The sequence below is a fragment of the Leptosomus discolor genome, chromosome 22, assembly GCF_034619465.1.
Source record: "Leptosomus discolor isolate bLepDis1 chromosome 22, bLepDis1.hap2, whole genome shotgun sequence".
Lineage (NCBI taxonomy): Eukaryota > Metazoa > Chordata > Aves > Leptosomiformes > Leptosomidae > Leptosomus > Leptosomus discolor.
The window spans coordinates 2,885,751-2,910,962 of NC_141412.1; the positions used below are offsets into that span (position 1 = coordinate 2,885,751).

Below are 25,212 nucleotides of genomic sequence, written 5' to 3' on the forward strand. Positions count from 1 at the left end.
ATGGTCTGTGCTAACTTTGGAACTGAATGTTTCCTTTTTTTGTGGTTTTCGTTTTTCTCACTTTAAAAATAGGGGTTTCTCATTTTAAGACTTATTAAATTTATTGTAGAACAACTTCTCCTTTTGGACTCTCATTTCTTTCAAATGATATATAGTAAAACACTGATGAGGAGTGCAACCAGAATGAAATGCTTTGGTCGTAATGCAATGGGCCATTTTGGATTAAGCCACGCCAAGGTTTTCTTTTGAAATGTTGTTTCCGTGGAAATTTTCAAATGCCAGTTTGTTTCAAAGCAGAAGGAAAACTCATCCTGAAATGCCCAGCATCCTGACTTGCAAACCCATTCTGTGTTTTAGTCATCTCCACAGCTGACCTTTCCAACAGCTCTCACACCCAAAGAGAAAGCACCTCCCGCCTGCCTGTGAATCTCCCCACCTTCATTTTCCATGGCCTGCGCTGAGCTCCAGTCCATCTGGATTAATTCCGTAAGTCTCATCCCACCCCATCCACGGGTTAGGAGCTCTCTGGGGCCTCGGGCCAACCATCACAGCCGTGTGATGCAGCCAGGGATGGGACTGCTCCAGCGCCTGTCCCTTTGGACTCCCTGTCTCTTCCTCCTTCCCAACAGACGGATTTTCTCCCACCCTCCACCTGCCTGGTGTGCCCACCTCCTCCTCAGTCTGCTGTTTGTGTCTTCCCACTTGCTAACAACTACATGGGAAGCTATTTAAGAGAACTCATGTTCTTTTCAGATTGGGGGGAAAAAAAGAAGGCGACATAACACAAACCAGACTATTACATTTTTTAGCAGACACGACAATATGGACACAGTTCCTGCAGAACATTGTGCATTTTTAAAGACAAACTTTACCCAAAAAATGTCAGCCAGCTCCCCTGGTGGGAGGAAAAATGAAGAAAAGAAAGGGTCCTTCAGGTTTCCAGCAGAACTTTTCTATTTTCTCCTTGGAACAACTGGGCAAGATCTCTCAGCACCTGGCTGCATAGTCAGGAGGCCGAGTGCTTGGCCCCTGCATGCAGCAGCTGCTCTTCAACACGCTGCGGAGCACCTCTTGCTCGCCAAGCGCGAGCTCCCACGCAGCAGTGCCCCAACGTCAGCCAGCAGCCCAGCTCCCCAACCTTCCTCGCGACAGCACCCCACTGCTTCACACAGCAGCAGGCCTCATCTGCCGCCTCCCCGGCGGGCTGGAGCGAGGATGGACACTCCCCAATACCACAGCACCACGCAGAAGTAGCCCTGTCCCCCATCAGGGAAGCACCGAAGGGTGGGAGAAATGGCTCTGGAGCCAAAACACCAGAGGCAGAACCAGGGAGACTTGTAGGTCAGATGTGATGAACTTTCTTGACCTGCCATGCCAGGTCCCAGAACAGCTGAGGACCATCACACAAGTGAGGGAGCAAGGGAAGGAGGAGCTGTGCAGAATGAATCCCTAGGAGACAAGAACACCTCCCTTGGGGTCCTGACGCTCCACAGAAGGATGACACAAGCCTGGCCAGGGCTCCGCTTGGTGCTTCACCACCTCTGGGCATGGCAGCTGGGCTTGAATTCCTCACAAGCTGCACAGCAGCTCAAGTGTCACTTTTTTGCCACCCCTGCTCTAGAGCAGCCATTGCTTGAGCCAACAGCTGTTAAGAAACATCTTTACTTGTTGCTTAGGTACCAAGGTGACAGATATAACACAGCTGGATGCTTGACTACCTAAGAAGATGGATGGAAGGATATAAATAGCTAATAGCAAGAGGAAAGAGGACAAAAAGTCCCATCTCCAATTTTGTAAAAAAAATGACCAGAATAGTAGCAGTGAAAGACTTCCAGAAATAACCATATGGGTACTAAATGAATGCAAAAAAAAAAAAAAAAAAAAAAAAAAGAGGAAAGAAAAAAATAAACCAAGGAAAAGAGATTAAAGGGAGCTTCTTAATTTGCTTGAATGGTAATTCTCCCATCATGGAAAAAGAGTTACTGTCACCTGGATGCCACAAACTGTTACTGCCAGTAAGGTACCCAGATACTTCAGCATGGGGAGTAACGGAGTAGGCAGTGGAAAAGAAAGATAAGTATGTAGATAAATGTCATTAACTCCTATTAGTATGGGGGTTAGAGAGTTCAAAGGGTCAATCTTCAGTAAAGGGTAGAGGTCTCAGGGACTGTGTCTGGCAACAGAGGCTTGTCTGTAGAAACTCTGAGAGGAGGCAAAGATGGGCAGAAAGAAACACTGTTTTTAAGGCATGTTGTCGCCTTGTGCAAACACAGAGCAGAGCAGGACATGTCCTCCCAGCACAGCACAGTGCCATGCAGAAATATATTAACTTGCTCATTAAAAGTAAGCTCAGGCACTGGAAAACGCTATAGTCATTTTGGTAAAGGGCTCTACCTGTGCTAAGCAGCCTGGTTGATCTAAGGAAGGGAAATACTGCTGCAAGACACAGACTGGTGCCTTGCCAGTATACCCACAAGCTGGATGAAATGAAAGAACCATTAATTAAACCAAAAGCTAAATTTCTTCCTAGTTCTGGAAAGGCACCAGACTTGAGAATCTCCTGTTTATTTCGCCGTCACAGCACCAAATCTATGACAGTCATTGGGAACAGGTCTTTGGACTTGACCTCTCAACAGCTTAATAGTGTGGCGACCCAATCAGTCCACAATGGAATTACCCATGCAAGAATGCAAAGATGATGGGTTCTGCATCTGAAGTCACCCTGTGCCCAGACCCAGCAAAACACATGGGCAGTGAGACGGAAGAAACAGGGCACAAGAGGGTAAGAATGATGTGCCCCAAAGGGAAATGAAGAGACTTCATTTAGGGGAGAGTCACACCTTCCCCAGGAGAGATCCCATCAGAAAGAAATAACACCCCTGAAACAGAAAATGACTGCCTCTTTGCAGGGCTGAAGGCAACCTGAAAGGACAGCCCAATCTTATTCCCAAGGCTATTTTCAACTCTGTGGGCTATACAAGCTCAACAAGCACTAAGAAAAGGATTAGGATTTTTTGCTGTGTATCTCCTCAAGCAAAGGACTCAGACATGGAAGCAACAGAAACCCCAAGAGGAAAAGGAAGTTTACAGTTGTCCTCAGAAAAGTGAATGTGGCGTCTTCTCTCAGAGCTTCCATATCCCTTAGGAAAGCGTAACAACTTATATGCAAGTCTGCACAGGACCCTTTGGGAGTCTGAACCTCAGGCCTGAGAACTCACTGGCATAGTGTGACTCTAAAGTAATTGCATTGTTTGCTCTGGGAATACTCCAGATACACATGGCATAACTGAGAAGTAGATCCCAAATTCTCCCATTGTAGGATCTACAAATCCTCCGCTCTTTCACATCCCTAGGATCTGTTTTTTCTCGTCTCTTATGCCCTCTTTCTTTCCATTGCCCTGATCCCAGAAAAACATATTTATCCGAGTTTCTGCCTTCGCTCACTCACTGTGTAATGAAATCCTTGTATCCTCCAAACATGCCTTGCAGTTAAGGGGTTCTCTGGAGCAGACAATGAGGTAAGGGTCTCTTGGGCATAAAGACAAGTTATCTGCAGGCAGCTGTTCGGGCTGCAGGGTTAAGCTGTTTTAATTACCTGGAAGCAGAGCACCAAGCAAAGAATGGTCAATGTGTAAAGCAAGCCCTGCTGTCCCAGTGGGGCTGGGATGTCTCAGGAACGCTGCCTGCTGATTTCCTGCTAGATTAAATTCTTCTGTGAGAGCTGGCCCACAGTTTTATGGCAATGGGGATAACTTCTTTCCTGCACCCTAGAGTCCGTTATTTTGTTTGCGGCAATGCCTGTGATCCCAGAGCAGTCCAACTGCCAATCTCCCATGTGGTTTACAACACACCCTGCAAAATCCCAGGAACCATGACTTCAGCAAGGTTTTAAGTTGTTGCTTTTCCATTCCTGTCATCGCAGAGAGGGATCCCACTTTCTCAGAGCCCTAGAGCTTCAGGAGATCTTCCAGGATGTCTCATCCCCAGAAACAGCCATTGCTGGGGCAGAGGCAGTGAACTTAGGGTTTAGCACAGTAACCCCAAAAAACTGATACACAGCTTGTTACTAGAGTGGGATTTTTTCTTTCCAAAATAAGGACAGATTAATCAGAAAACTAACAAAAAAAAACCCCAAACCAAAAAAAAAGAGCCGCATCCTGAACTTCCCAACCTGTCTTCTATTTGTTGTTTTCTTGAAGTTCAAAGGATTCTGATCACCTTTATGCCTCCTGGCTGCCTCTGCAGTCTCAGTTCAGGTTGGCACCCGCTGTGGAAGTTTTTGAACAGCTATTCTCATACACGCTGTCCTCAAGTAAACTGGTGCCAGGCCAAACATTAGGCTTAGCTTAGGACTAAATGGGAACATGGGACGGAGCTGTGCAAGGGGACTCGCTCTGTCATGATCCTATCTCGCCCACTCAGCAGGTTGCTTGCACCTCTGGGCTCTATTTGCCTATCCGAGTCCATCTGTCCCCAGCCTACCTAGCCCTACCCAACTCCCAATAGTTCCCCATGACTTCTGGTCCCCTTATATCCCTGCCATCTCCCTCACATGCCCACAGCATACCCATGTGAAAGAAAATGGTGTTTGGGTGTGTTTATATGTGGACACAGGGAAGGGAAGGAACAGATCTTTCCCAAGAGACTAAGATCGGAGTCAGTGCTGAACAACAGCTCTTCCCGATGCAGGGACGGCCATTTGCCTGCCAGCTGGGCCACCCTGGCCATGTGTGAAGTCACCTGAGGCGATGGCAGAGTTCCCCATGAGTAGCTCAAACAGCCCATACGTGGCATATTGCTTGGCAAGCTGTGCCTCCATCATAACTCCTGCACGTGCCTACCTCCCCTGTCTGCTCTTCCCCTGCCTCCTTCTCGAGCACTCTGCAGGGCAGTTCAAGCCCTGCTGATCCAGGTAATTCAGTGGTGTTCCCCAGGGTAAACCTGTCCCCTCCCATGGGGGGGGGGGGTTCTGCTGCATAGACCCCACATGGAGCTGCTCTGCTGAAGGGAACGTGCCTTCTTGGCTCCCTGCCTCCTTCCCTTCTCCCTCCATGTTTGCAGGTACTAGGAAAGCCACAGCTTGGTCCCATGGGTCTTGGGGTCTCTAGTATGCTCCTGCTTCCCTTGCCCTGCCATGTGGGAAGCCGCACCCTGACCTCTTCGAGCTCTGACTTGCTTTTCCAAATTTGACTGGTTATGGGTAGGACATGCTGGGGCCTGCCGCCTCCTCCCTGTCCCTTTGAACACAGACACGTAGGCAGCGGAGCACTCTGAATGCAGCTGCACACCGCAGGATCCAGCCCTCAGACTTTTGTGTGGAAAAACCACAAATCCATGAGTCACCTGGATTCAGCAGAGACAGGGCCTCCAAATGTATGTGTTCTCTTCCCTTTCTCGGTGGGACAGACGTGCTCCCAAGACACCATGCCTCCCTCCTCCCTCCCAAATAACTGGCATAAGCTCCTAGTGGGGGACAGACTTCTGCCTGCTAGGCTGTGCCGGGCTCTGGGAGCAGGATCTCGGACACAGACTTCAGGATACGTGAAGGGGAGGCCTTCGTGCAACCTAGTGCCCCTCATGTGAGACAGGGGAAGGAGAGAAAGGACAGGGATGTCTGGTACCACAGCAGATAACTAGAGCAGGCGGCTCCCTGCAGAGCAAGCCGCAAGTCATGGAGGCCTGGCGTGCTTCAGCCTCGACTCTGCAGCAAAGGAGCCTGCCTCGGCTGAAGGATTCTCCATGCTCAGCACCGACTCCCTCCCTTTCCCCCTTTCTCAGAGACTCCCTCTCCTCCTCATCTGCATTATCATCCCGTTCAGGCACTCTCCTCCTTCCACGAGCTCTGACGGTGCCTCTCCAAGGGTAAGGGATGAGGATGAATGGGGTGTGGGAAGGTTCCTGCCCAGCACTGCAGGTGCCATCTGACAAGCAGGGTACAGAGCAGGGTGTGTGCAGAAAGGACATTTTGGGGAAGAGGAAACACATGCTGTATTACATGCACGCACACCGCCTTTCAGGGCTTAGCAGGAATGTTTCTCAACTGGCGCAGCCCAGCTAGAAATCCCCCACAAAGGCCATTTTCTCAGCCAAAGAGACAATAGAGATCTAACATAAACAACCTACTATGGTTAGCACACGGGCAACTAGCCTGCCCCCACTGCTGCCTCTCTTCCCCCTCAGTGGAGCTGAGGCTAAAGCGACACAATGTGTAATTAGGTTAATGAGCTAAGCATGGATTTTAATTGGGATTCCCTGATTTACTGGTCTATCTCCTCCTTTTGTTTTACTGTTGGAGAAGGTTCCTAAAAGCTCTCCTTGCTAAAGGATCTGATATCAGAAAGGTCTTACGGATCTTTAATTGTATTTAATCATCAAGGTAATTAATGATCCTTGAGCAAAATGGAGATTGCATCTAGAGTAGTTCTAGTCTTGCCCTTCAGCATCTGTTGTGTCTGGGCAAAGGCATTTTGCAGACACGTAGGAAGGGGGTTGAAACTGAGAAAGACAAAAGGACAGTAGAGAGAGAAAAGGGATTGAAAGAGAAAGGATTGGGGGGGGGAAATGATGCACATTTAAAATGCAGAAGGAGCTGAATAGAAGAGAGGGAAGAGGGGAAAGGGAAACAATGCTATTCCTTCTCATCATATATGAGCACTGCCTTATGGCTGATTCATGTGATGGAGGGAAACCAGGTCAGCCACATGTTCAGGGTGCCCCATGATACTCCTTCGCCTTTCTTGCAAGCTATCCATCAAATGTCCAGCTATCTCTGAAACAGCTTAAAGTTCACAAAGCTCTCAGCGGCTACAGCAACAAGGCAAGGTGGAGGCTGGCTTCCACCACTGGAGCCTAGACCCCAAAGGCAGAGATCCAGCTGTGTGTGGGCCCTGGGAACTCAAGAGGACCTTCCTGGATTCACACATGGCCCTGCCTGAGCTACCAGAGTGGTATGCCACCAGGGTGGCATTCCCCAAGGGGACAGGAGACTACAAGCCATTTAATTCCAGAGCCTGGAGCATTAGCTCATGCGGGATGGCTGATCTTCCCTACGCCTCCAAACTGTAGAGCCTCAACAGGCACTCGGTACTCAGACTCCAGCAAGTTTACTCCCATAAGACAGAATCACCTGCTTCTGCTGTTCCCCTTTTTCCTCCTTTGCTTCCCTCTGGCACCATTTCACACACCTTTTCGCAGGAAGACATTTCCAAAGTTCAAAACTGAGAAGGAACTGGAGAGAGGGGGAGCAATGGGCAGCAAGTTGCAACATGTCCCCTCTCTCCCAGGCCACAACCATGCAACTCCCATCCCAGCTGAGGCCTGCAGCCAACCTCTCCATTTCTCCCAGAGCACAAACAAAGCCTGTCCAACGAGAAACTGGCCTGCCTGCTCCAACTTGCCCCAGCAATGTAGCTTTAGTTAGAAACGTCAGCGGGAAAGCAGAAGGGCCATGGAATCAGTCCCTGTCGCTTGGGACCTATCAGGCCATCATATACACAGGGATGTAGAAAGCAGGGAGAGGTGTGCATGTCGGGAGGGGTGGTCTGTTCTGGCTTGTTGAAAAATGTACTAATGACAAGGGATGGTTTAGTGCAGAAAAAACATTGACCTCCTCTCCTCCAGACTCAGCAAGGATGGGCAGGCTAAATGCAGCTGCTCTGGTGCAAGAATCGAGGACAGTTGCAAATATCGCATATGAACCAGGGGAAGGACCAGTGGAGCCTGGTAGTTGGGTGATATTCAGGACTGCATGAGTCCTCTGTAGAGGAAAAATCCAGCTGTCACAGCAGGATCCACTAAAAAGGTTTCCTCTCTCATTCCTATTCTGGTGGGCTCTCTGTGGCTGAGCACAAGCGAAAGGCCCTGGTGTGGTGCTAGAACGAGCCCGCTTTTACACTGTCATTGTAAATTAGCCCTAGCTTGGCTTCAGATGGGACTCAGATAAGCTCTGTGAGTTGTGACTTGCAGAGAGAAATTGTTGGGTTGGGCTTGCATTTCAAACTGGGCATAAACTGGGTTCACAGGCTTCCTCAAGCTTGGAGCAGCCTGAAGTCAAAGTTAAGGGGTTGGGGGCAGAGTTCCCCTCCAGATATTGAAAGCCCAGTTTTTCCTGGAAACCTTGGGCTCCATTACCATGACAAAAGGACTGTGCAGAGCCAGTCCTGACAGGGAATCTGCCCCTTCCCACTCTGGAACAAGCCTCCTCACCAGGCAGGTTGAAGCTTGCTTGGGCCGTCAGCTTGGCGGACCTCATTTCTAGTGGTTTTTTTTCTCCTTTATTGCCTACCTATCTGCCCCAGGGCTTGAGAAAAGGCTGCCTCCTTCTTTATAGCATTAACAAACGTGCCAACTTTCCTCACTTGGAGTATTTCATACACAGGCCCTTTTCTCCCACGCTGGCTCTCTACCTGCCTTCTCCGTCCCACATTCAGCTATGGCTACCGCGGCAGCTTGTCAGCTGTGCATGTTCAGGTGCCAGCAGGCGCAGGTGGGCAGGTAGTGCCTGTTCCCTCTGCTTTATCCCTCCAACCATAGAACAACTGAGCAAATAGGAACACTAGATGTGAGATATGGGCAGAGGCAGAGCGCCAGGAGCTGAATTGGAAGGGGTGTCACCCAGAAACATGGGACAAGGAACAACCCAGCACAAATGCACAGAGAACAGGAGGGCACAAAGTTACAGGATGGCTTGTGTCTGTCCACAGCGAGTGGCCTTGAAAAGCATGGCACTGGAGAGGGGAGAAAGGAGAGGGCTGGAAGATGGGGAAAGCAATCTGGCTACAGCGGCAGCACGACACTCAGGTCAGTCGTACTCCCCTCCCTGCAGGCAGAGCAGGGTCTCTGTCTTCCTGCCAAGGCTGATCGCTACAGACCCTGATCCTGGGAATGGCTAAGCTGATTGCAGCAGCAATGAAGATCTGGATCAGTCCTCTTCTCCCTCCCAACACATAAGATCAGGCTGCCTGACTGTGTCATTTATTCCCCTGTAAACAAAGCAGCCAAAAGAGAAACCCAGCCCATAAATGAGAAACCGTCCTAGAGACACAGCTCAGCACAGAGCAGCTGGGCAGAGCAGGAGGAAAGCAGGGGCAGTGCTTCCTGGCCTGACCTCATTTGTGCAGGAGCTGCCTTGGGCTGGAGCGCAGCGGGAGGCACGGCACCTTCAACTGTACCAACTGCCCTGGTGGCAATGCCCCCGGGGTGCCCGGTGGGCCTATCTTGCCCCACAGAACCCATGCCCTGGTGCAGACCACATGCGGAGAGGGCCTTCTCCGCAGGAGGCACCCCTCAAGTAAGCAAGGGGGTGATTTGGCAGATGCGGGGGAGCCAGCCAACACTGTTACGATCACAGGCATGTTACAGTCACGGACAGGCTTCCCCTGCCACTCTGGGCAGAATGCAAATAGCGCATTGTTCCCACTGGCCATGTCCAACTCATCCCCTGCACCCCCACAGACCAAGAGCTGCCCTCCCCAGGGGTGCTCCTCCTGCAGCTCCTAGGGTCCTGCTCCCACAGTCTGCTCTGCCCTCCTGCTTCCCAGCCTGGCGAAGGAGAGAAGAGTGAGGCTGGAAGTGGCTTCTGCCATAACAACTGTGCCTCAACCTCTTTCTAGGGTGCCCTCTCGTCCTCTCCCTCAAGGCAGGCCAACCGTGGGCCCCTTAGCCACAGCTCAGGAGGAGAGCATAGACAATATTTTAGCCCTTATGCTTCAGGACAGGAGCTGATCATGGCTTGCCACACCAGGAAGGAACTGCCCCTTCAAGGCATGTTACTTACCGTTGTTCATTCTTTCCTACTGCTATACCAACCACTTTCTCTTGGTTGAAAAGCAGGACCTATGTCCAAAGCCCGTATCTGCAGAAGTGGGGCTCAAATCCTGCTGCCTGCTAGCAACTGGGTTATTCTATACTCCATGGAGAGAACTCAAAAAGCTCCTACAGCTCACACTATCCTGTTGGGATGCAGACTGCTGTGCAGGGTGACTTAGTGAGCGACACCCACCACCAACCATAGCTGTGATCACACACAGGCATTTAAAATTGTCCCATTGTCACCAGGCCACTGCCTCCTGCAAACAGATGTCTGCAATGAAGGAGACGCTAGGTAATGTCAGCATCTGCAGAGCCGAGAGGTCCTGACGCAAAAGGAGGAGGTGCTGGACTCCTCTGTTTGCTCACTTCAACCTGCGTTGCAGCTCAGACTAAGCAGCAGAGCTCCAGCTCCCCTACAGCTGTTTCTGGGAGCCAGGGCTGGCCTTCCAGCAGCAGGGCCCTGAGCTTCAGTGCACGCTCAGCCAGGGCTGTACTGCACCAAGGAATGCCCGGGGCTCTCTTCGGAGCTGCTCAGCATAGCTGTAGTGCCAGGGCCTGCTGGCAGCATCCGTGCCTTCTCCTGGGGGATAGCATGTGGGGGAGGCAAGCTGTGCTGGAACTGCTTGCCTTGGGGTCCCTGCCAGCATGGTGATTTCCCTCTTGTGTGTCAAGGGCAGCCAGCAAAGAGCTGGCTGCGAAGCTCCCCCTCCGTCTCTCAGCCCTGCTTTCCCAGGAGGAAGGGGAAGCAAGAGTGACAGGCTCTGAAAACATGCACAAATGTGCACAAATGCACCTGACTTACACTTTCCTTCCTTTTCTCCCACCCTCCACACTGTCTTTTGCTCTGTCCTTCTGGCACCTCTGCACACAACACCACTGTCCTTCTTTGCCAGAAAGAGCCACCTGACAAATTTAGAGCCACAAAACTCAGCAATGGTGTACAGAGAGCTGGCTGTGTGGGAAAGGGAGAGCTGAGGAGGCTCACTTGACCCTGTCTCACTGCAGCCCCGCCTTGAAACATCTGCACTTAATAAACACAAATGCAAAGACATCCAGCGACTAGAAGCACCACGATAGTAGTTTCTAGCCACTACTCAGCCATGAGCCCACACCGTCCCTGTTTGCTACTGCCTGCCAAGGAAGGATCAGGCCCAAGGGTCCTTGCAGTATGCAGACGGCTTGTTTGAAAATTGATCTTGATCTGTTGCCTTTGTTTTTTACAAAGAGGTAGAAATAAAGCAGAAGATCTTGAGTGATGCGGAGAAGTCACTGACTGAATACACAACCTATGAAACCTTACCAAGACATTGCGAAACCTTTGAACCGTTGTTCAAATAGATTTTAAATAGAGTCCCAGGCCTTGATGTGATGAAGGTGATGAAGAATAAAATGGGCCAAGAATTTTTCATTGCACGTGTTGAGGACAAATGGCTTTTTCATTGATAATGCCAGGGGCTGAAGCCAGGGGATTCCTCAGCATGTTCTGGCATCCCGCGGGACTGCAGGATTCTGCCCATACTAGTGTTAAATAACACGTTAACAGGAGCAGAAGTGCAAGCAGGAGTGCAAGGCCTCCCAGCAGCTGAAAGTACCACATCAGCTGTTGCCAGACGCGCTCGGGAGACTTCAGCTTTCAGAGTCAACCTCTCCTTGAGATGAATGGAGAGTAACTCCTGCAGTGCGGACACCAGCTTGCAGCCAGGTCACTTGGCTTGGATTGTCCTCTGCAACACTACTGCTTCTGTCCCTGAGGAAGCACTGTGATGGGAATTGCCCCCAGTGAGCACAAGCAGCTGAAAGGGAGGTGATGGCTTATCTTCTGTCCAGTCATTCCTGCTCTGTCTTATCCTCAGCTCTCTGTGCACACCCAGCCTGAGTGCCAGCATGCCACCGTGCTGGGATGCCACTGTGCCCTGTCTGCCCAGGTTGTGTGTTTTGCTCATCATTCCCCTCGGGGGGCTCTCCTCAGCCTCACTGTCGAGGTAATACAACTCTTGGGAGAGAGTCACTGGCATGTGGGAACCCAGGCAAGAAGATGAATCTTGGAGGGACAGGAACTGTTCTGTCATATTAATCAATTAATAAATCTCTCATTTTATTCTTCAGATTTAATTTTCCACCCATGTTTTCTCTTCCTATCATACAAACACACTACTAAAAAAAGTTGGAAGGCACAAAGAGTGATTGAGAGAAGCAGGGAAGGGGAAAAGGAGGCTCAAGAAAGGGGCCATCTTCTACCCTGTGAAGCTGTTTAGCATCTTGAGAAAATAAAGTCAAGCTCCTAAAGTTGCAGTGGCAGAAAGGTGAGAGGAGTAGAAGCTCTGCCTGCAAAACAAGCAGCCCCCCTCGTGGAAAAACACAGCTCACGCCGCACAGTGCAGACATCTTCCTTCATGTTAGCTGGCTGGCTGCACTAACTGCGGAGTCAATGAAGAGAAATTTCTACCGCGTAATTCACCCAGTGTGCATAAGAAATCTACCTTGGGCTGGGTGAATCTTAGCCTGAATGTGCCTGTTTATTCCCTTGGACATGAAGGAGTCTGGTCCATGTTCCCATTTGATGTCAAAGCAGGGTCTTGCAGAAACATATCCCCAGTGAAATCAAACCTGTCTCACTGACGAGGACTGGAGAGAGGGGCTCTGCTCATTCAGTGACTTACCCATCAACTGCTCAAAACCCTTCCTCAGGACACCTTGGCCTATGTTTTCTAAAGGGGCAGCCTAGCTGGAGACCCCAGTTCAAGGGAGCCTGTTCACTTCATAAATGACTAATGAAGTGCTGGCCTCCTTAACAGGTCTTCACCTGGGCAGGCCAAATCACAAGCCACAAGGGGAACACCAGCTGAACCTATCTCCTCCTCCAGAGCCTCCTTGGCAGTACTAGTTCTTGCCCAAATTTCTAAGCAAAGCACTTGTCTTTTTTCTTCTCCCTTTGCAAATTACGCCTCTGAGAAAAATGACACTGCCTGTGGATCAGATTTCTGACTCATCACTTAAAGATGATGCATTTTGGCCCAATGCTCAATCCAGCTTTTGTAAAATGATGCTTGGCCTCTTCTCCCTCCCACCCCCTCCTGCCCTCCTGAAGAGCCAGTCTATGAGACACAGGCAGTGGTAACCCAGATGTATTTGTTGCAGGGGAGGAGGCACTGACAGTCTGATGCTGCAAGGACCTGTCAATGTTTCCCATCTCAGCGCAGAGAGGGGCTCAAGGGGAGCATACATTTAGTAGCAGTAGGAAGGGGAGGAAACTTCAGATCCTGCTGTGGGTCTTTTCCATTGGGAAGGCACACACTGCATTCTACATCCCCCGAATGACCCTGTATTTCCCCACCTTGCTTGCAATTTCTTGCTGACAAAAACACAGGCAGAAAGATGCGAGGCTTCTTGCCAAAAAACCCCACGTAGTCAGACCGGGAGTGAGAGCAGGGACATTTCAGGAATCCTATCTCTAACCAACCTCTCCTGCTCACAGCGTTCCTCTCCCGTGCACCCGAGACAGCAGGATGTTCACCTGCGCAGATGCAGGGCTAAGCCAAAGCGTTCTTCCCTCGTCGCTTTGGGGAAGCAGAAGGAAAAAAATAACCCCAAGGAGAGCCGCACCCGATGGCCGTGTTCTGGCCGCACGAGGTAAAAAAGCAACAACAGAAGGCAGCGGCCCTTCCCTGCCCCCTCCCCGCTCCCTGCAGATGTCCGCCGTCTAATCCGCCGGGGCAGCCAGGCTCCGAAGCCCCCCTCCCCGCTCCGGCCGGCAGTGTCAGGCCGCGGGAGGCGGCGGCAACCGGCGCCCCGGGAGCCGCACGGAGCGGGCGGGGGGGGGGGGGGGGGGGGGGGGGGGGGCGGAGCGGCTGCGGCAGCCAGGGCCGGGCCCGGCCGCGCATCGGCCGCGGGGGGCGCAGGGGGCGGGGGCGGGGGCGACGGGGCCGGGAGGCGGTTGTCTCACCGCTCCCGCCATGAGCAGGAACAAAGCGATGGGGCCAGGAATGCAGAGCGCCCAACTGCATTTCTATGCTAATGAGAGCGCCGAGTTAGATCCTGCCGCCCGTGGCAAATTGGAGTGAAAATCCAGGCTTGAAAGGATGCAACTTTTATGTCCGACGAGCGTCGCTGGGCTCCAACACCAATCCTTCTCCCTCGGTTTATTTTTAATTGACTCCTACTAAGCCAGAGTACATGTTCATCCGTTCCAAATGGAACAGCTGTTGAAACTGAAAATCAGCATCATAAAGTGCGGACGCATATATTTTGTGGTGTTCACTTCTTAGCACTCCATTCCCAAACCTCAGCAGCCTGCCCAGAACAAAGGATGCCTTGGCAGAGCATTAACCCCATCCTGCAACCCTTGCATCCCCTCGCCCTTGTGCAGAAAGGGCTGCGGGCTGGATCCGGCGCTGAGCGTCACCTGTACACCGACGAATGTGGCAGTGCAAAGTGAGACTGGAAAAGATCTGTCCCACGGGCAGCTCACAAAGGCAGCTACGCTTCAGTCAGCCCTGTGCTGCAGCCCCAGCTGGGAGCGTTTTGATCAACAGGGTCAGAACCAAGGTCTCTACCCTTTGCGTAACTGTCCGCTGACAGGCCGGCACACAAAACCCTGCACCCTCAGAAACAAGACCTGACAAGGCACTGGCCCCTGGAGGTGGGCTGCTGGACAATCGCTGGTTTTTAGCAGGCCTGATGGTCTGTCATTAGGCAACAGAGCTGACATGCTGGTGCTTGGTCCTTCTCGCAAATAAACCATGCCCTTCTACACAATGAAAACACCAGCTGGCTAAGCCTTGGCCATCCCACTGCTTAGTCTCAAGGGATAATAATCCAGAGACCTGGCACTGCAAAATATACTGGAGAACCCTATGGACTGCCAAATTCCTACAGCAATCCAAAGTCAACATGGAAATGCTGCAAATGGGAGCAACTGGGATCCAGCTCCGCACAGGGACAAGCTCCATCAAGCAGGGATTGAGCTCTCTGCTAACACAGTGCTGTGGTGTCTGTCTGGCTCCAAGTATGGGCAAGGTTCACTCATACCTCCCTGGAAAGAGACCGTGTACTTTGAGGTAAAGAGGGGGAGCAGCAAATTTCTAAGGCTGGTGTGCCAGCGTCTTTCCCAAATGAAAAGACAAAAGGGGCAATAAAAACTCCCCAAGAACCAGGAGAGGCAGGGTGATTCAGACCAGCTGGTAAGCAGTATCCTGCCTCTGGTCCTCCAGTAGGTTCAGGGCTTGGGACAAGGAGCATTCCTGGATGCTTCTCTCTAAATGTTACAGCTGCCACCTTCCGGTTTGTCAATGGCCCCCTCAAAAGCCTGTGCGCCTCTTTGCTCTCTGACCTTGGCCCGAAGGAGTCAGAAGAAAAGTGTAGCAATGCTCCAGATAGCCTGGCTGTGGAGTCCAACTGTAGATACCTGCTGCAAACGTTTCTGTAGGCAGCAAGAATTGCTAACGGGGGAATCAAAGCTCAACCTTTCTCCCTTAGGAGTTTGCGGCAGGGTTTCTACACTAAGAGTTGTAAAGGGCTTGGATCCCTAATACTAACAAAGCCAGAGGGAAGACCTCCTAAGAAAGTTAGATCCTGTTGCAGGAAGGATATCCCTCTCGCTTCCTACCTATATCCTGGGGAGCAGAATCCAAACATGTGAACAGACCTGGAGGAAAACCCCAAGAAGGAACAGGAGAAGGGGGAGTGGATACAGATAACACTTTGCTAGCATGTGTCAGCAGGACTTTTTCTATAAATAATATTTCACACCAGGAGCGTGCTGGGTGCCAGTCATTTCAGATGCTTTGGCATTCGTTAGGGTGGTTTGCTGGGAGCTGAGGTGTTTCAAAAACTTGTCACTGACCATTGTGCTACCATCTTAAAACAATTGATTAATTAAAAGCTGATCCTGAGCTTTTTTGAAAGTCTGGCCCTATCTGCCTAGCTCTAAAAACAGAAAAAGCAATTTTTGTGTTTCGCCAACCAAACAAATCCAGCTTCAGACCTCTGATTAAATATTAACTACTTTGCACAGACCACAAGCAAGATCCACAGCTATTTATTGCTCCAAAGGCAGCTGCAGCAAGAAAGAAAACAAAACAAACAAAACCAGCCAGGAATGAACGGTGTCATCCACATCAACAAGTTTCCCATGTGTGCTTGAGTCAGCTTGAAGCCAGGAGGCATTAAGAGCACGTTTCACTGGGCCCAGCGCTCAGGGACCCGGCGCTGTCGGTGCATGGCTCTCCTAGGCCCACATGCCTCCCAGCACCTACCGCTCCTCCCCACACCGCATGAGTGAACCGACTACAGGCCCAATCCACACGCTAATGACGTCAATGGTCTTCACGTCGGATCTCACTACAAAACGTCTGTGATGCTTGCAGAACTAATATCACTTTGGGAGGGTAAACTTGTGACTGCTTGGTTTATCCCACTTTCATCCCCTTTTCAAAGCCCAGTTTGGGACCAGCAGGGGCCCGATGATGACATTTAGAGACACAGAAGGAGGTGAGCATCTGCAAGAGGCACAGACCCCGTGGCGGGACTGCTGCTCTGAGCGGTGCTGGCAGCCGCAGAGGTCAATGAGGCTGCCGTTGCTGCAACGTTTGTCCCTGTGCAGTGACAGCTAGGGCACAAGTGCAGGACACTGGTGGGAACCAAGGTCAAAACAACGTCCCCATGCCAAAACTGCCCATTTCTTGCCGCCCTGATCACACCATGACAGAGATTTGTCTCTTTTGAAAAAATGATCACACATTTCTCTGGAAGGTACAGCCTTCGCCTTCCCTCCTCCTCCTCCCAGGCGGAAGGGCTGTAGCGTGGGCATGAGGGTTGTTTCCAAACTGTCTGGCGTGCACCAACCAGCAGAGTGATGGTGGGCAGTGAGTGTGCAGGTCTGCTCGCTACTGTACCCCCAGCAGCTGCCCAGCGCTGTCCCATGACATGAAGCGCTCGTGCACCTGCCTCTCCTTAGGGCTCCTCAGGTGCTTAGAGTTAAGCAAGCGCTGAAGGGCTGCAGGGAGCGGAGCTGCCCTCCTTGCTGTGCATCTGCTCAGGAAGGTACTTGCAGCCTTCAGTGACTTGAGGCCTCCCTAAAGCCAGGCTGAGGTGGGGCAGCCTGCAGCACTGGCTCTGCATTGTCCCATTAAGTGGCTAGGTAGTGTTAACACCCCTTGTATGCCCCATACATGTCTTTGAAGGCTTTTCCCTGGGGCTTCCTAGTATCCTTTGATGCCCTGGAGCAACAGGACAAAAGGTCATTGTTCCCCATCTTATTTCTAATTATTATTGTAAATAAAAATGCAGCTGTGCTCCTATTTGGGCTCTGAGCCAGCCCTGGTATCCCCCCTGCCACCCCCGCCTGATTTCACAGACATATGCTCAGGTTTCTGACGCACAGAGATCAAATAACCCATCACTCAGGGTAAGATATTATCCCTTATTACCAATTCAATGCAAACAGCTCTCCCCCAGATTAAAAGCCAATTAAAGAACCTTGCTTTTCAAGGGAAGAGGAAACTGAGAGGAGTTTTTTGTGGGGTTTTTGTTGGTAGCTGGCAAGGAGGCAATATCCCCCATAAGCGTTGTCGATGAGTTCTTTTCAAATCACATTGATTTTGCTCAGAACCGTTTGGGACTCACGTCTCCAGAGAAAAAGAGAAATACAGAGAGGACAACAACAAAATCTCAACAGCCAGTGTCCTAAAAAGGAAAAAGAAATAAATTTACTTGCTGGAGGATCAATGGTGTTTGCTTAAATCAGCAATTGGTGGTTTGGGTTTCAAAGCTTTCTCAGGGCAAGGGAGCCTTACTCTCAAGGTGAAGAGCAAGCTCATAAATCTGGGAGAAGCTTCAAGACCAGAATATGCTGATTCTCCACTGCAGGGAGCGCAGAGCCAACAGGAAAAGGGCATTTGCTCTGCAAACAAGAAGCAGGATGAGCGCTTGTAAATCGCTAGTCACAAGGGAACAGGTGACATTCAGTCCTGCTGCACTCAAGATCTGGGATACAAGGGGAAGAGAAAGGTGACTTTAAGCCAGCTCTGCACTCACAAGGGCCACACGAGCCCCTGGTTTCTCCTCTCAGCTCCCAGAACAGGTCAGTGAAGCCTCAGGTCTCATAACTCCGTTCCCCACAGCTCTCACTGGGAAACCAAGACTTATCTTCAAAGCAGCAGACTCAGCCCTGTCCCCAAATGACTCCTATTGCCTTACTGCCCTGGGAGCAGACGTGTCCAGAGACCTGTCCGGTGCAGGGGTAAAGCCAGCGATCAGAACATCTCCCAGCTGGGACTGCAGCCAGCACAGTGGGACTCCAACACAAAGGTATACAGTGATAACTCGCTTCATCGATCCTGTTTCCCTAGACTTAGTAGAAACAAACAAAAAGCCTCATCATCGAAAACCCCAGACTGCCTTTCCAGCAAGTATTGTGCCCAAAAGGAGCTGTGTATTTAGGCTTCCCCCAGCTTGCTACTGCTTTACTCACTGCCTGTTGACCCACTGCCTCTCTCGGGGCCCATGCTGCTCACAGCCCCATTACCATCGGTTTGCAATTGGCGTGCAGGAGCCACCCCGGGCTCGGCCTCGCAGCTCCTGTCTGCCCTGGCTCTGCAAAGCCCTCCTTCCAAGAGCAGCCTTCTAGTGTGTCTGCCGCAAGGTGAAGGAGTATTGAGTTCCTGACAGCACACCCATCCGCTTTGGTAAGTAGGTAGATGACCTCCTGAGGTCCTCTGCAACCTGAATTATCTTCTGTTTCTATCAGGATGCTAAAGTAGCACAAAAACATGTCTATCTTTCTGTCAAGCTGTCACTTTGCGTTCATTTCATTTTCATCTGTCACACATTAGCCCAGATCTTACTGTCTACAAGCAGATAGTTATTTATTGTTTCCTCTTTTGTTTTCTTTTTTAAAGCTATTTCCACTTGAAATATAATGACACACACGCAGACAGAGGCATACGTACACAAATAGCAGGGCACCACTTTCACCAGGCTTACTCTTCTCTTCCAGGCTTATTTAATGAGAAAGACTGGGAGTAACTTGGTCTGACAAGTGACTCTCTGCATTAAAACCAACAGCCAAACTGCCATGGCTTCCTCTTTGTTGCACACACGGGCAGGGCGAGGGGATCTGCCCAGCTTCCTTGCATGGCCTGGACTCAGCTGGTGCAGAGGCAGAGCAGGAGGCCAGGTCGTGCCTGTACACTGCCAGCAGCAGATCTCAGCCCGTTTGCCAGTCCACACTTGCCCACCAGTCAACGTGTTCCCGTGCAACCACAGGTTTTGCATCGCGAGAGGAGGGGCCTGACCACGGCCCAGCAAGCAGGAACCCAAAATCTTGCTCCCACTGTCTGGGCTGAGCATGAGCACAAACCACGCCCCCCCCACCAGCCGACATCCTGGTCATCCTTGTGCTCGGCACCACACAGGTGACTTCAGCCTGAGCCACCGCCGGACTGAGAGCCACCAGCCCAGACAGAAAGCGGGGAAGTGGTGGGGCACAGCCACAGCTTGCGGGGGGCTACAACAGTTTCTCCCCCGGGTCCGTCAGTGTGCTCCAGCGGCACACGTGCCAGCGATCGGTGCAAGGTGGCAACAGCACCAAGGCAGCGCACCGCGGCCTCACGGCCTGCCGCCATGCCGGGGGAGGCACAGCACCTCCCAGCACACACCTGCACGGCCACAGCCCATCTCGCTGCTGCCGCGTAACATGTGCAGGAGACTCAAACTGGAGGGAAAGGGACAGCCGGGAAGGGAAAGGTGGGCGAGCAGGTGGAGCCTGGGGACAGCACAGCCGTGCGTGCGGGGGCACGGGAGGAAGGAAGGAAGGGCCGCGGCCTGCGCCGGGAGGATCCCTCCCTCTCCCCTTCATTTCCGCCCAGGCAGAAAGAGGAAGACATTTCCCTGCCTGGATTTTTTTTTTTTTCCCAGCGTCCCCGGCCGCCGCTGGTGAAACCCCATCGCAAGCCACCCCGTCGCCATGGCAACGGGCCGACAGGAACAGATGGTCCCGGCGAGGCAAATCCCCACCCGAGGGGGAGCAGGCCGCAGGGCCGCGGGGCAGGGCAGGAGCGGGCCCCGGCCGCACGCCTTGGGGGACATGGAGGTCGCCTCCCTCCTCCTCATCCTCCAAGACATTCGTAGCAAGCCTATCTCGGGGCGGCCTCGCAGGATGCTCCCCTTCCAAGGGGCACGGACCCTCTGAGACCCACCATCCCGTGGCCTGGACTTCCCTGTCTACGGGAGGAGCCATGTTTGCTCAGGCATCTGGAGCACCTCCCTGCCCGCCTTCAGCAACCTCGCCCGCTAAGATGGGGGATTGCACAGCAGGCAGGCGCGGGGCCCAGGGCTCAGCTGGCACAGCCTTGCCAGGTTTCCCAGACAGATTCATCTGAGCAGACTGGGATGAGGAATTGGGTGGGTGAAGATAAAACTCAGCCACTAATCTCCCTGTGGATTAGCTGTCAAGCCTGTCCACGTGGGGCCGTGGTGTGGGGCTTTGGAGCAGACAAACAACATGTAAGGCCTCCTGGAGATATCCACGACTCCTCTGGTGTATTTGAGAGAAGCAGCCAGGCATGCCCCAGGCACCCAGGGAGAAGAGGGTGTTTCTCAGGGGCACAGACTCTCCTCATGGGATTTGCAGAGCGAGCTGCAAACTCAATAGAGCTTGCTGTGGTCAGCCCCATAACTGGTTGCATTTCGGGGAAAAGCAGCAAGTGTGAAACTACACTTCAAAGCCTACAAAGCTGTCTGGACCTGCAAGGGGAAAGACTCTCTATGGGGAAATAGAGGCTAAAGACGCCAAGGAACATTGTTGCAAGGAATCAAAAATAAAAGCAGTGGCTTTTCCTTTAGGAACCTTAGCTCCTAGCACAGCCTGTCTCAACTGCTCAGGCCCGTTTTCTCCTCAAGAACCCAAAGCAACATTCGCTCTCCAGAGTCAGTTTTGGAGCTGTTACCACCATTCACAACTTCCTCAGCTCCGGGTAAGTTCAGTCTCTGTGGATCATGTCTGACTTTTGCAGCCCTGTCTCCAGATGCACAGGAGCCAGGCAGCTGCTTTTCTTGCCTACCGAATCCCAGGGAGCTTTCTTCCCACGTGGGAAGCAGTGTTTTTCAGGGCTCAAGGGCCAGAAGAGGCTGGGGATGGAAAGCAGGCAGTCCCAGGGTGAGAGACGAGCATGTTGGGCGGCTGCATGGAGCGCTGCAACAAGGGAGGAGCTAAACCCCCTCCTGCCTAATAGTAATCGCTTCTCCCTGCACCAACCGTTCCTGCGCCAAGCTGCTCCCTTTCCCGTGGCCCTGGCACGCTCACAGAGATACTGGCCTCGGGGGCCCAGCCTGGCCCAACCGGCTCCCAGCCCACACCCGTGAGAAGAGCAAGAGCCCGTCCTGCCTTTCAGGTGTGGCCCTTTGCCTCCGGGCTCCCGCCTGGCAAGAGCACTGGTGCCAACTTGCAGGCGGCCGGCCACTTTTGCTGGTGAGAGAAGGGGAGCAGGAGCTGCTGGGCAGCAACACCCTGCCAGGGAGGTCTGTGCCAGGGCAGCGGCTTGTGGGAGGCTGCAAAGCCTCCTGCTGTGAACGAGGTTGTCCGCAGCACCCCTTTCTGTGCTTCCTCTCCTTCAGAGGGGGTTCCCAGATTTATTTTCTGCTGGCGTCTGGGTTCAGCCCTTTCTTCCCCAGCCCGACAAGCCCTGGAAACCCACATCTTTTCTCTGCAGAACAGGTTGGGTGCAGGAGCAGCCATGCCTGCTTCCCACGCGCCAGCACAGCCCAGTCTGGCCTACACCCTCCCCCTGCTCCAATAGCCCATCTTTTTTTTTCCCTCTGCTCTCTTTCCCAGATCAAGGCTGCCTCCCCTCCCTGTATTACAAACATTATTCAGCTGCTAGATAAGAAGCTCTCCAGCAGCTCTTTATTAATCCCACTGCAGGCAGAAAGAAGGCAGAGAGGAGAACTCAGTGTGGTCAGGACAGAGACTAATGTTCCACGAAACACCTTTGCAAAAGCGAGGCATGTCTTTTTCCCAGAAAGTCTCATGGGAAGCTTGGGTAATAATTAACAATTATCAAACTTTAAACCCTCCATCTCTCTCTTTTTCTGACTAGGATTTTGTAATAACTCATGCAGTCTGAAACACTCCCAGCCTGGTTTGCTGGGGCACACTGGGTCAGGAGAGGTAAGAAGGAGGATGCAGACAGACTCCAGGGCAGGCAGGAGGCCATTGCTGAGTCTGCTGCTTCCTTGCTTTTACACTGAGCTGCAGTGTCCCAGCTCTGAGCTTCCAGGGAGCTTGGATATGAACCTCTTTTCCCTCCTTCAGTGCATCTTGCAGCAAGTTTGGCCACAAAAAGAAATGGCTTGTTGTGGTACTCATCTTCCTAGGGAAGTTTTCCCCCAGCCTTGGAAAACCATAGACTCTTGCATATGGCTAAAATCGTAATCTACCCAGGAGATAGACTAGAAAGCTTTTATAGCATAAAAGCACTTGTTTAAATCCATCTCCTTTCTGAGGCAACTATAATCAGCACCATGTGATGGCTCACACGTGAAACAAGTTGGATGGCTCACAGGGCCTGGGTTTTTATTGCTACCTGCCCCCTCTTATGGAAGGACCACATATTTTTTTAAGTGCTTGTTCATGCAATAGGCAGGGTATTTCTGTGATCTGCATCCTACAGTGGGGCAACTCAGGTGTTATGAAACTTGCTCACAGCCACCCAGGAAATTAGTGGCAAAAGAAAACACATTGCAGATATCTGAAGACTTACATTACTGCCCCCAGCATGCAGCCGTCCTTCCTGCCTCAGCATTCACAGCAAATCCACCAAGAACAGGGCACAATGTGAACCCCTGTCACCTGTCCTGCCCACCGCATTGTCCAGCAAAGAGCCAGCCCACACCTCTCACCTACCAGCAACACCCCCCCAGATAGTGACTGGAAACCAGAAGTGACCCAAATGCAAAACCAATGGAGCGAGAAATCAAGAGGCCTTTGAACTAAACCAGGCAGGGAAGCCAATGGACCATGTTCACCCACTTCCATGATTTCAACCCATGCATCACACACTCAGAGCAGTAAGAAACTGGGTCCAGTGTCTGCACTGACAGAGTATTTGTACATCGATCTATGCAAAACAATTTCTTGTCTTCTAAAATCCCTGGGCAAGAAGCTCTCGGGCTCCTGGCTGCTATGAAAACTGAGAAAATAAAGGGGAGTCACCTTTCCCTATGCTTTGCAAATGGCGTCCTGCTTGTATAGAGTAACGTCGGCAAGAACAGTTGTGCAAGGTGCCTTGCAGACGTAGGGCAATATGAGCAGAAAAGAGAGAGACTACTACCAGCAGCTTTAGACAAGGAAAGGCACACAGAGGTGAAGTGAGCTAGCCAAGGATATTCCAGGGAGCTTGTGGCAAAGCCAAGAAATGATGCCAGCCCTTCTGAATTCAGCCTGCCTTTGCCATCACCTCCAGGCCATTCCTTCCCTCCAAGTAAAAGCTGATTCACACCTGGTAGAAGTCAGTATGAGGCAGCAGATATTCCCATTTCCAGTGAGGTACCGTAAGGTACTCCACAGGCATGGCAGCAATTGGGACGTCAAGAATACAAAAATATATATATATATATACCTAAAAATAATTATTTTAGCCTTTTATTTCCAAAGTGAGTTTAGGGCCAGTGAAAGGTCTCAGATCAATACCAGCAAAACTGCAAATTGGAGTCCTCCCCTTAGCCACAGAAAGGGTACAGCTGAGACAGCATCTGCACAAACAGCCTGCCCACACTCTCTGCCAGCATGCCTCAGCTCTGACCTTGAGGAGTTGCCTTGAAGTGCGAGAGGGAAACTCCCCCTTCATCCTTCCTCCCCCCTTCCCATGCAGCCCTGGGCTTTTGTTGCCCAGCAGGGAGATCACTGCTGGTTTATTTTACTTGGGTGCATTCTGTCTAGAGAAGAAACTGAGTCTTGACAAACTCAGTCTACATGCACACCAAGACAACCTGCTTCATCATGCAGGTAGAAAGAAGTCCTAAAGGGTTCAAGGGGATTTTGCAGCACAGATTTCAAGGCAAATCCAGCCCTAGAGAGAGCTTAAGCTACCAGGCTGGCTCTGGCATTTCAGATGGTGAGATGCAGTTGCCCGTTCATGTGCTCCATTACAAACAGGCCTTTCTTCTCCTCTCCTGCCCCACAGCTGTACATGTGCTCAGCCCCATGCCCCAGGGACCTTTGAAAACTGCATTATAGGTTCTCCCCATACAAAGTTTGGATCAATACAGCTGTCAGGCTTTGGCCACATTACCCCTGCTAATTGGAATTACAATAGGCAGACTGCAGCTTTCACTCCATCTCTCTGTTGCTTGTCATAATGTAATCAAAATCTCTCGCGCGCTCTCTTTATCATGGAGCGTGACGGGAGCAGAGGCGCTGGCAACCACGTGGCCTCCAGAGACTACAGATTCCTGTGCATCAGACTGGGGCTGGGAAGCTTTGCCACGGGGGTGGAAAAAGAGCCCCTCACTGCCAAAACTCTCTGGCCTGCCTTTGGCCAAGCAGGAGAGCCAGCCTCAAGCCCCCAGCTGGGCAGGGGCCTGGCTGGGCACAGCAGGGAGACACAGATGGGGACTGAGGGGTGCTGGCAGAGCAGGTGCTGCAGGAAGGAGGTGCAGAGTCAGGCTAAGACCAGAGACAGACACAGCTTGATTGTGGAGCTGGACACTGGCCAGCAGCAGAGCCCAGAGGCTCACCTGGCCAAGCTGAGGAAGGAGCCTCCCTCCTCAATGAAGCGGTGCCTGTGCTGACCAAGCGCAGGGGGCAGGGGGAAGGTGCCTCCTCCTCGCTGCCTCCTGACATCCCTCGCTCCTGCCTCCCCAGCAGCGCTCTGACACCCCCATGGCAGGGGGTTCCCACCAGCTGCCGGAGACAAAAGCGAGCAGGGGATCACAGGATGAGCAATGCGGCAGCTTGGCATCGGCATGGCACAAAGCACTGACCAGGACTCGAGTGGCTGGACAGGAACGAGCCAAAGCTTTGCGCTCGCATAGGAAGTTTAGCCCTAGTACAAGCAAAGCTGAGAGAGCATCTAAAGGCTTCAGCTAGGTCAGGATCCCTGCCACGCTAGGTGCTGCGCCGAAGTCCCTGCCCCAGCAAGCTCCCCACTACGCTGACTCACAAACCCCTGCCCACATCTTGCTCATCGCTCCCCGCCTATGTGCAGCAGCCCTGCCAGCGAGAGGCCGTGCATGTCTTGCTCACGCTGGCTCCAAAGGCTCGGCCAATTTACGGAGCCGGGGTGATACATAGCACGCAATAGATACAGCATCTGTGATTTGTTGATCATTATCAAACGGCAGTAATGCAGGGCTGAATTACCCAGACGAGGGAAGGATCGGCAGCCTGGACCTACTCAGTTCCCC

General features: G+C 51.9%; 1 protein-coding gene across 3 annotated transcripts in view; it reads right to left on the bottom strand.

Moving 5' to 3' along the window:
• NECTIN1 (nectin cell adhesion molecule 1) overlaps positions 1-25,212 on the bottom strand; it is a 101,487-nt gene that overhangs the window by 65,840 nt on the left and 10,435 nt on the right. The window lies entirely within an intron of this gene.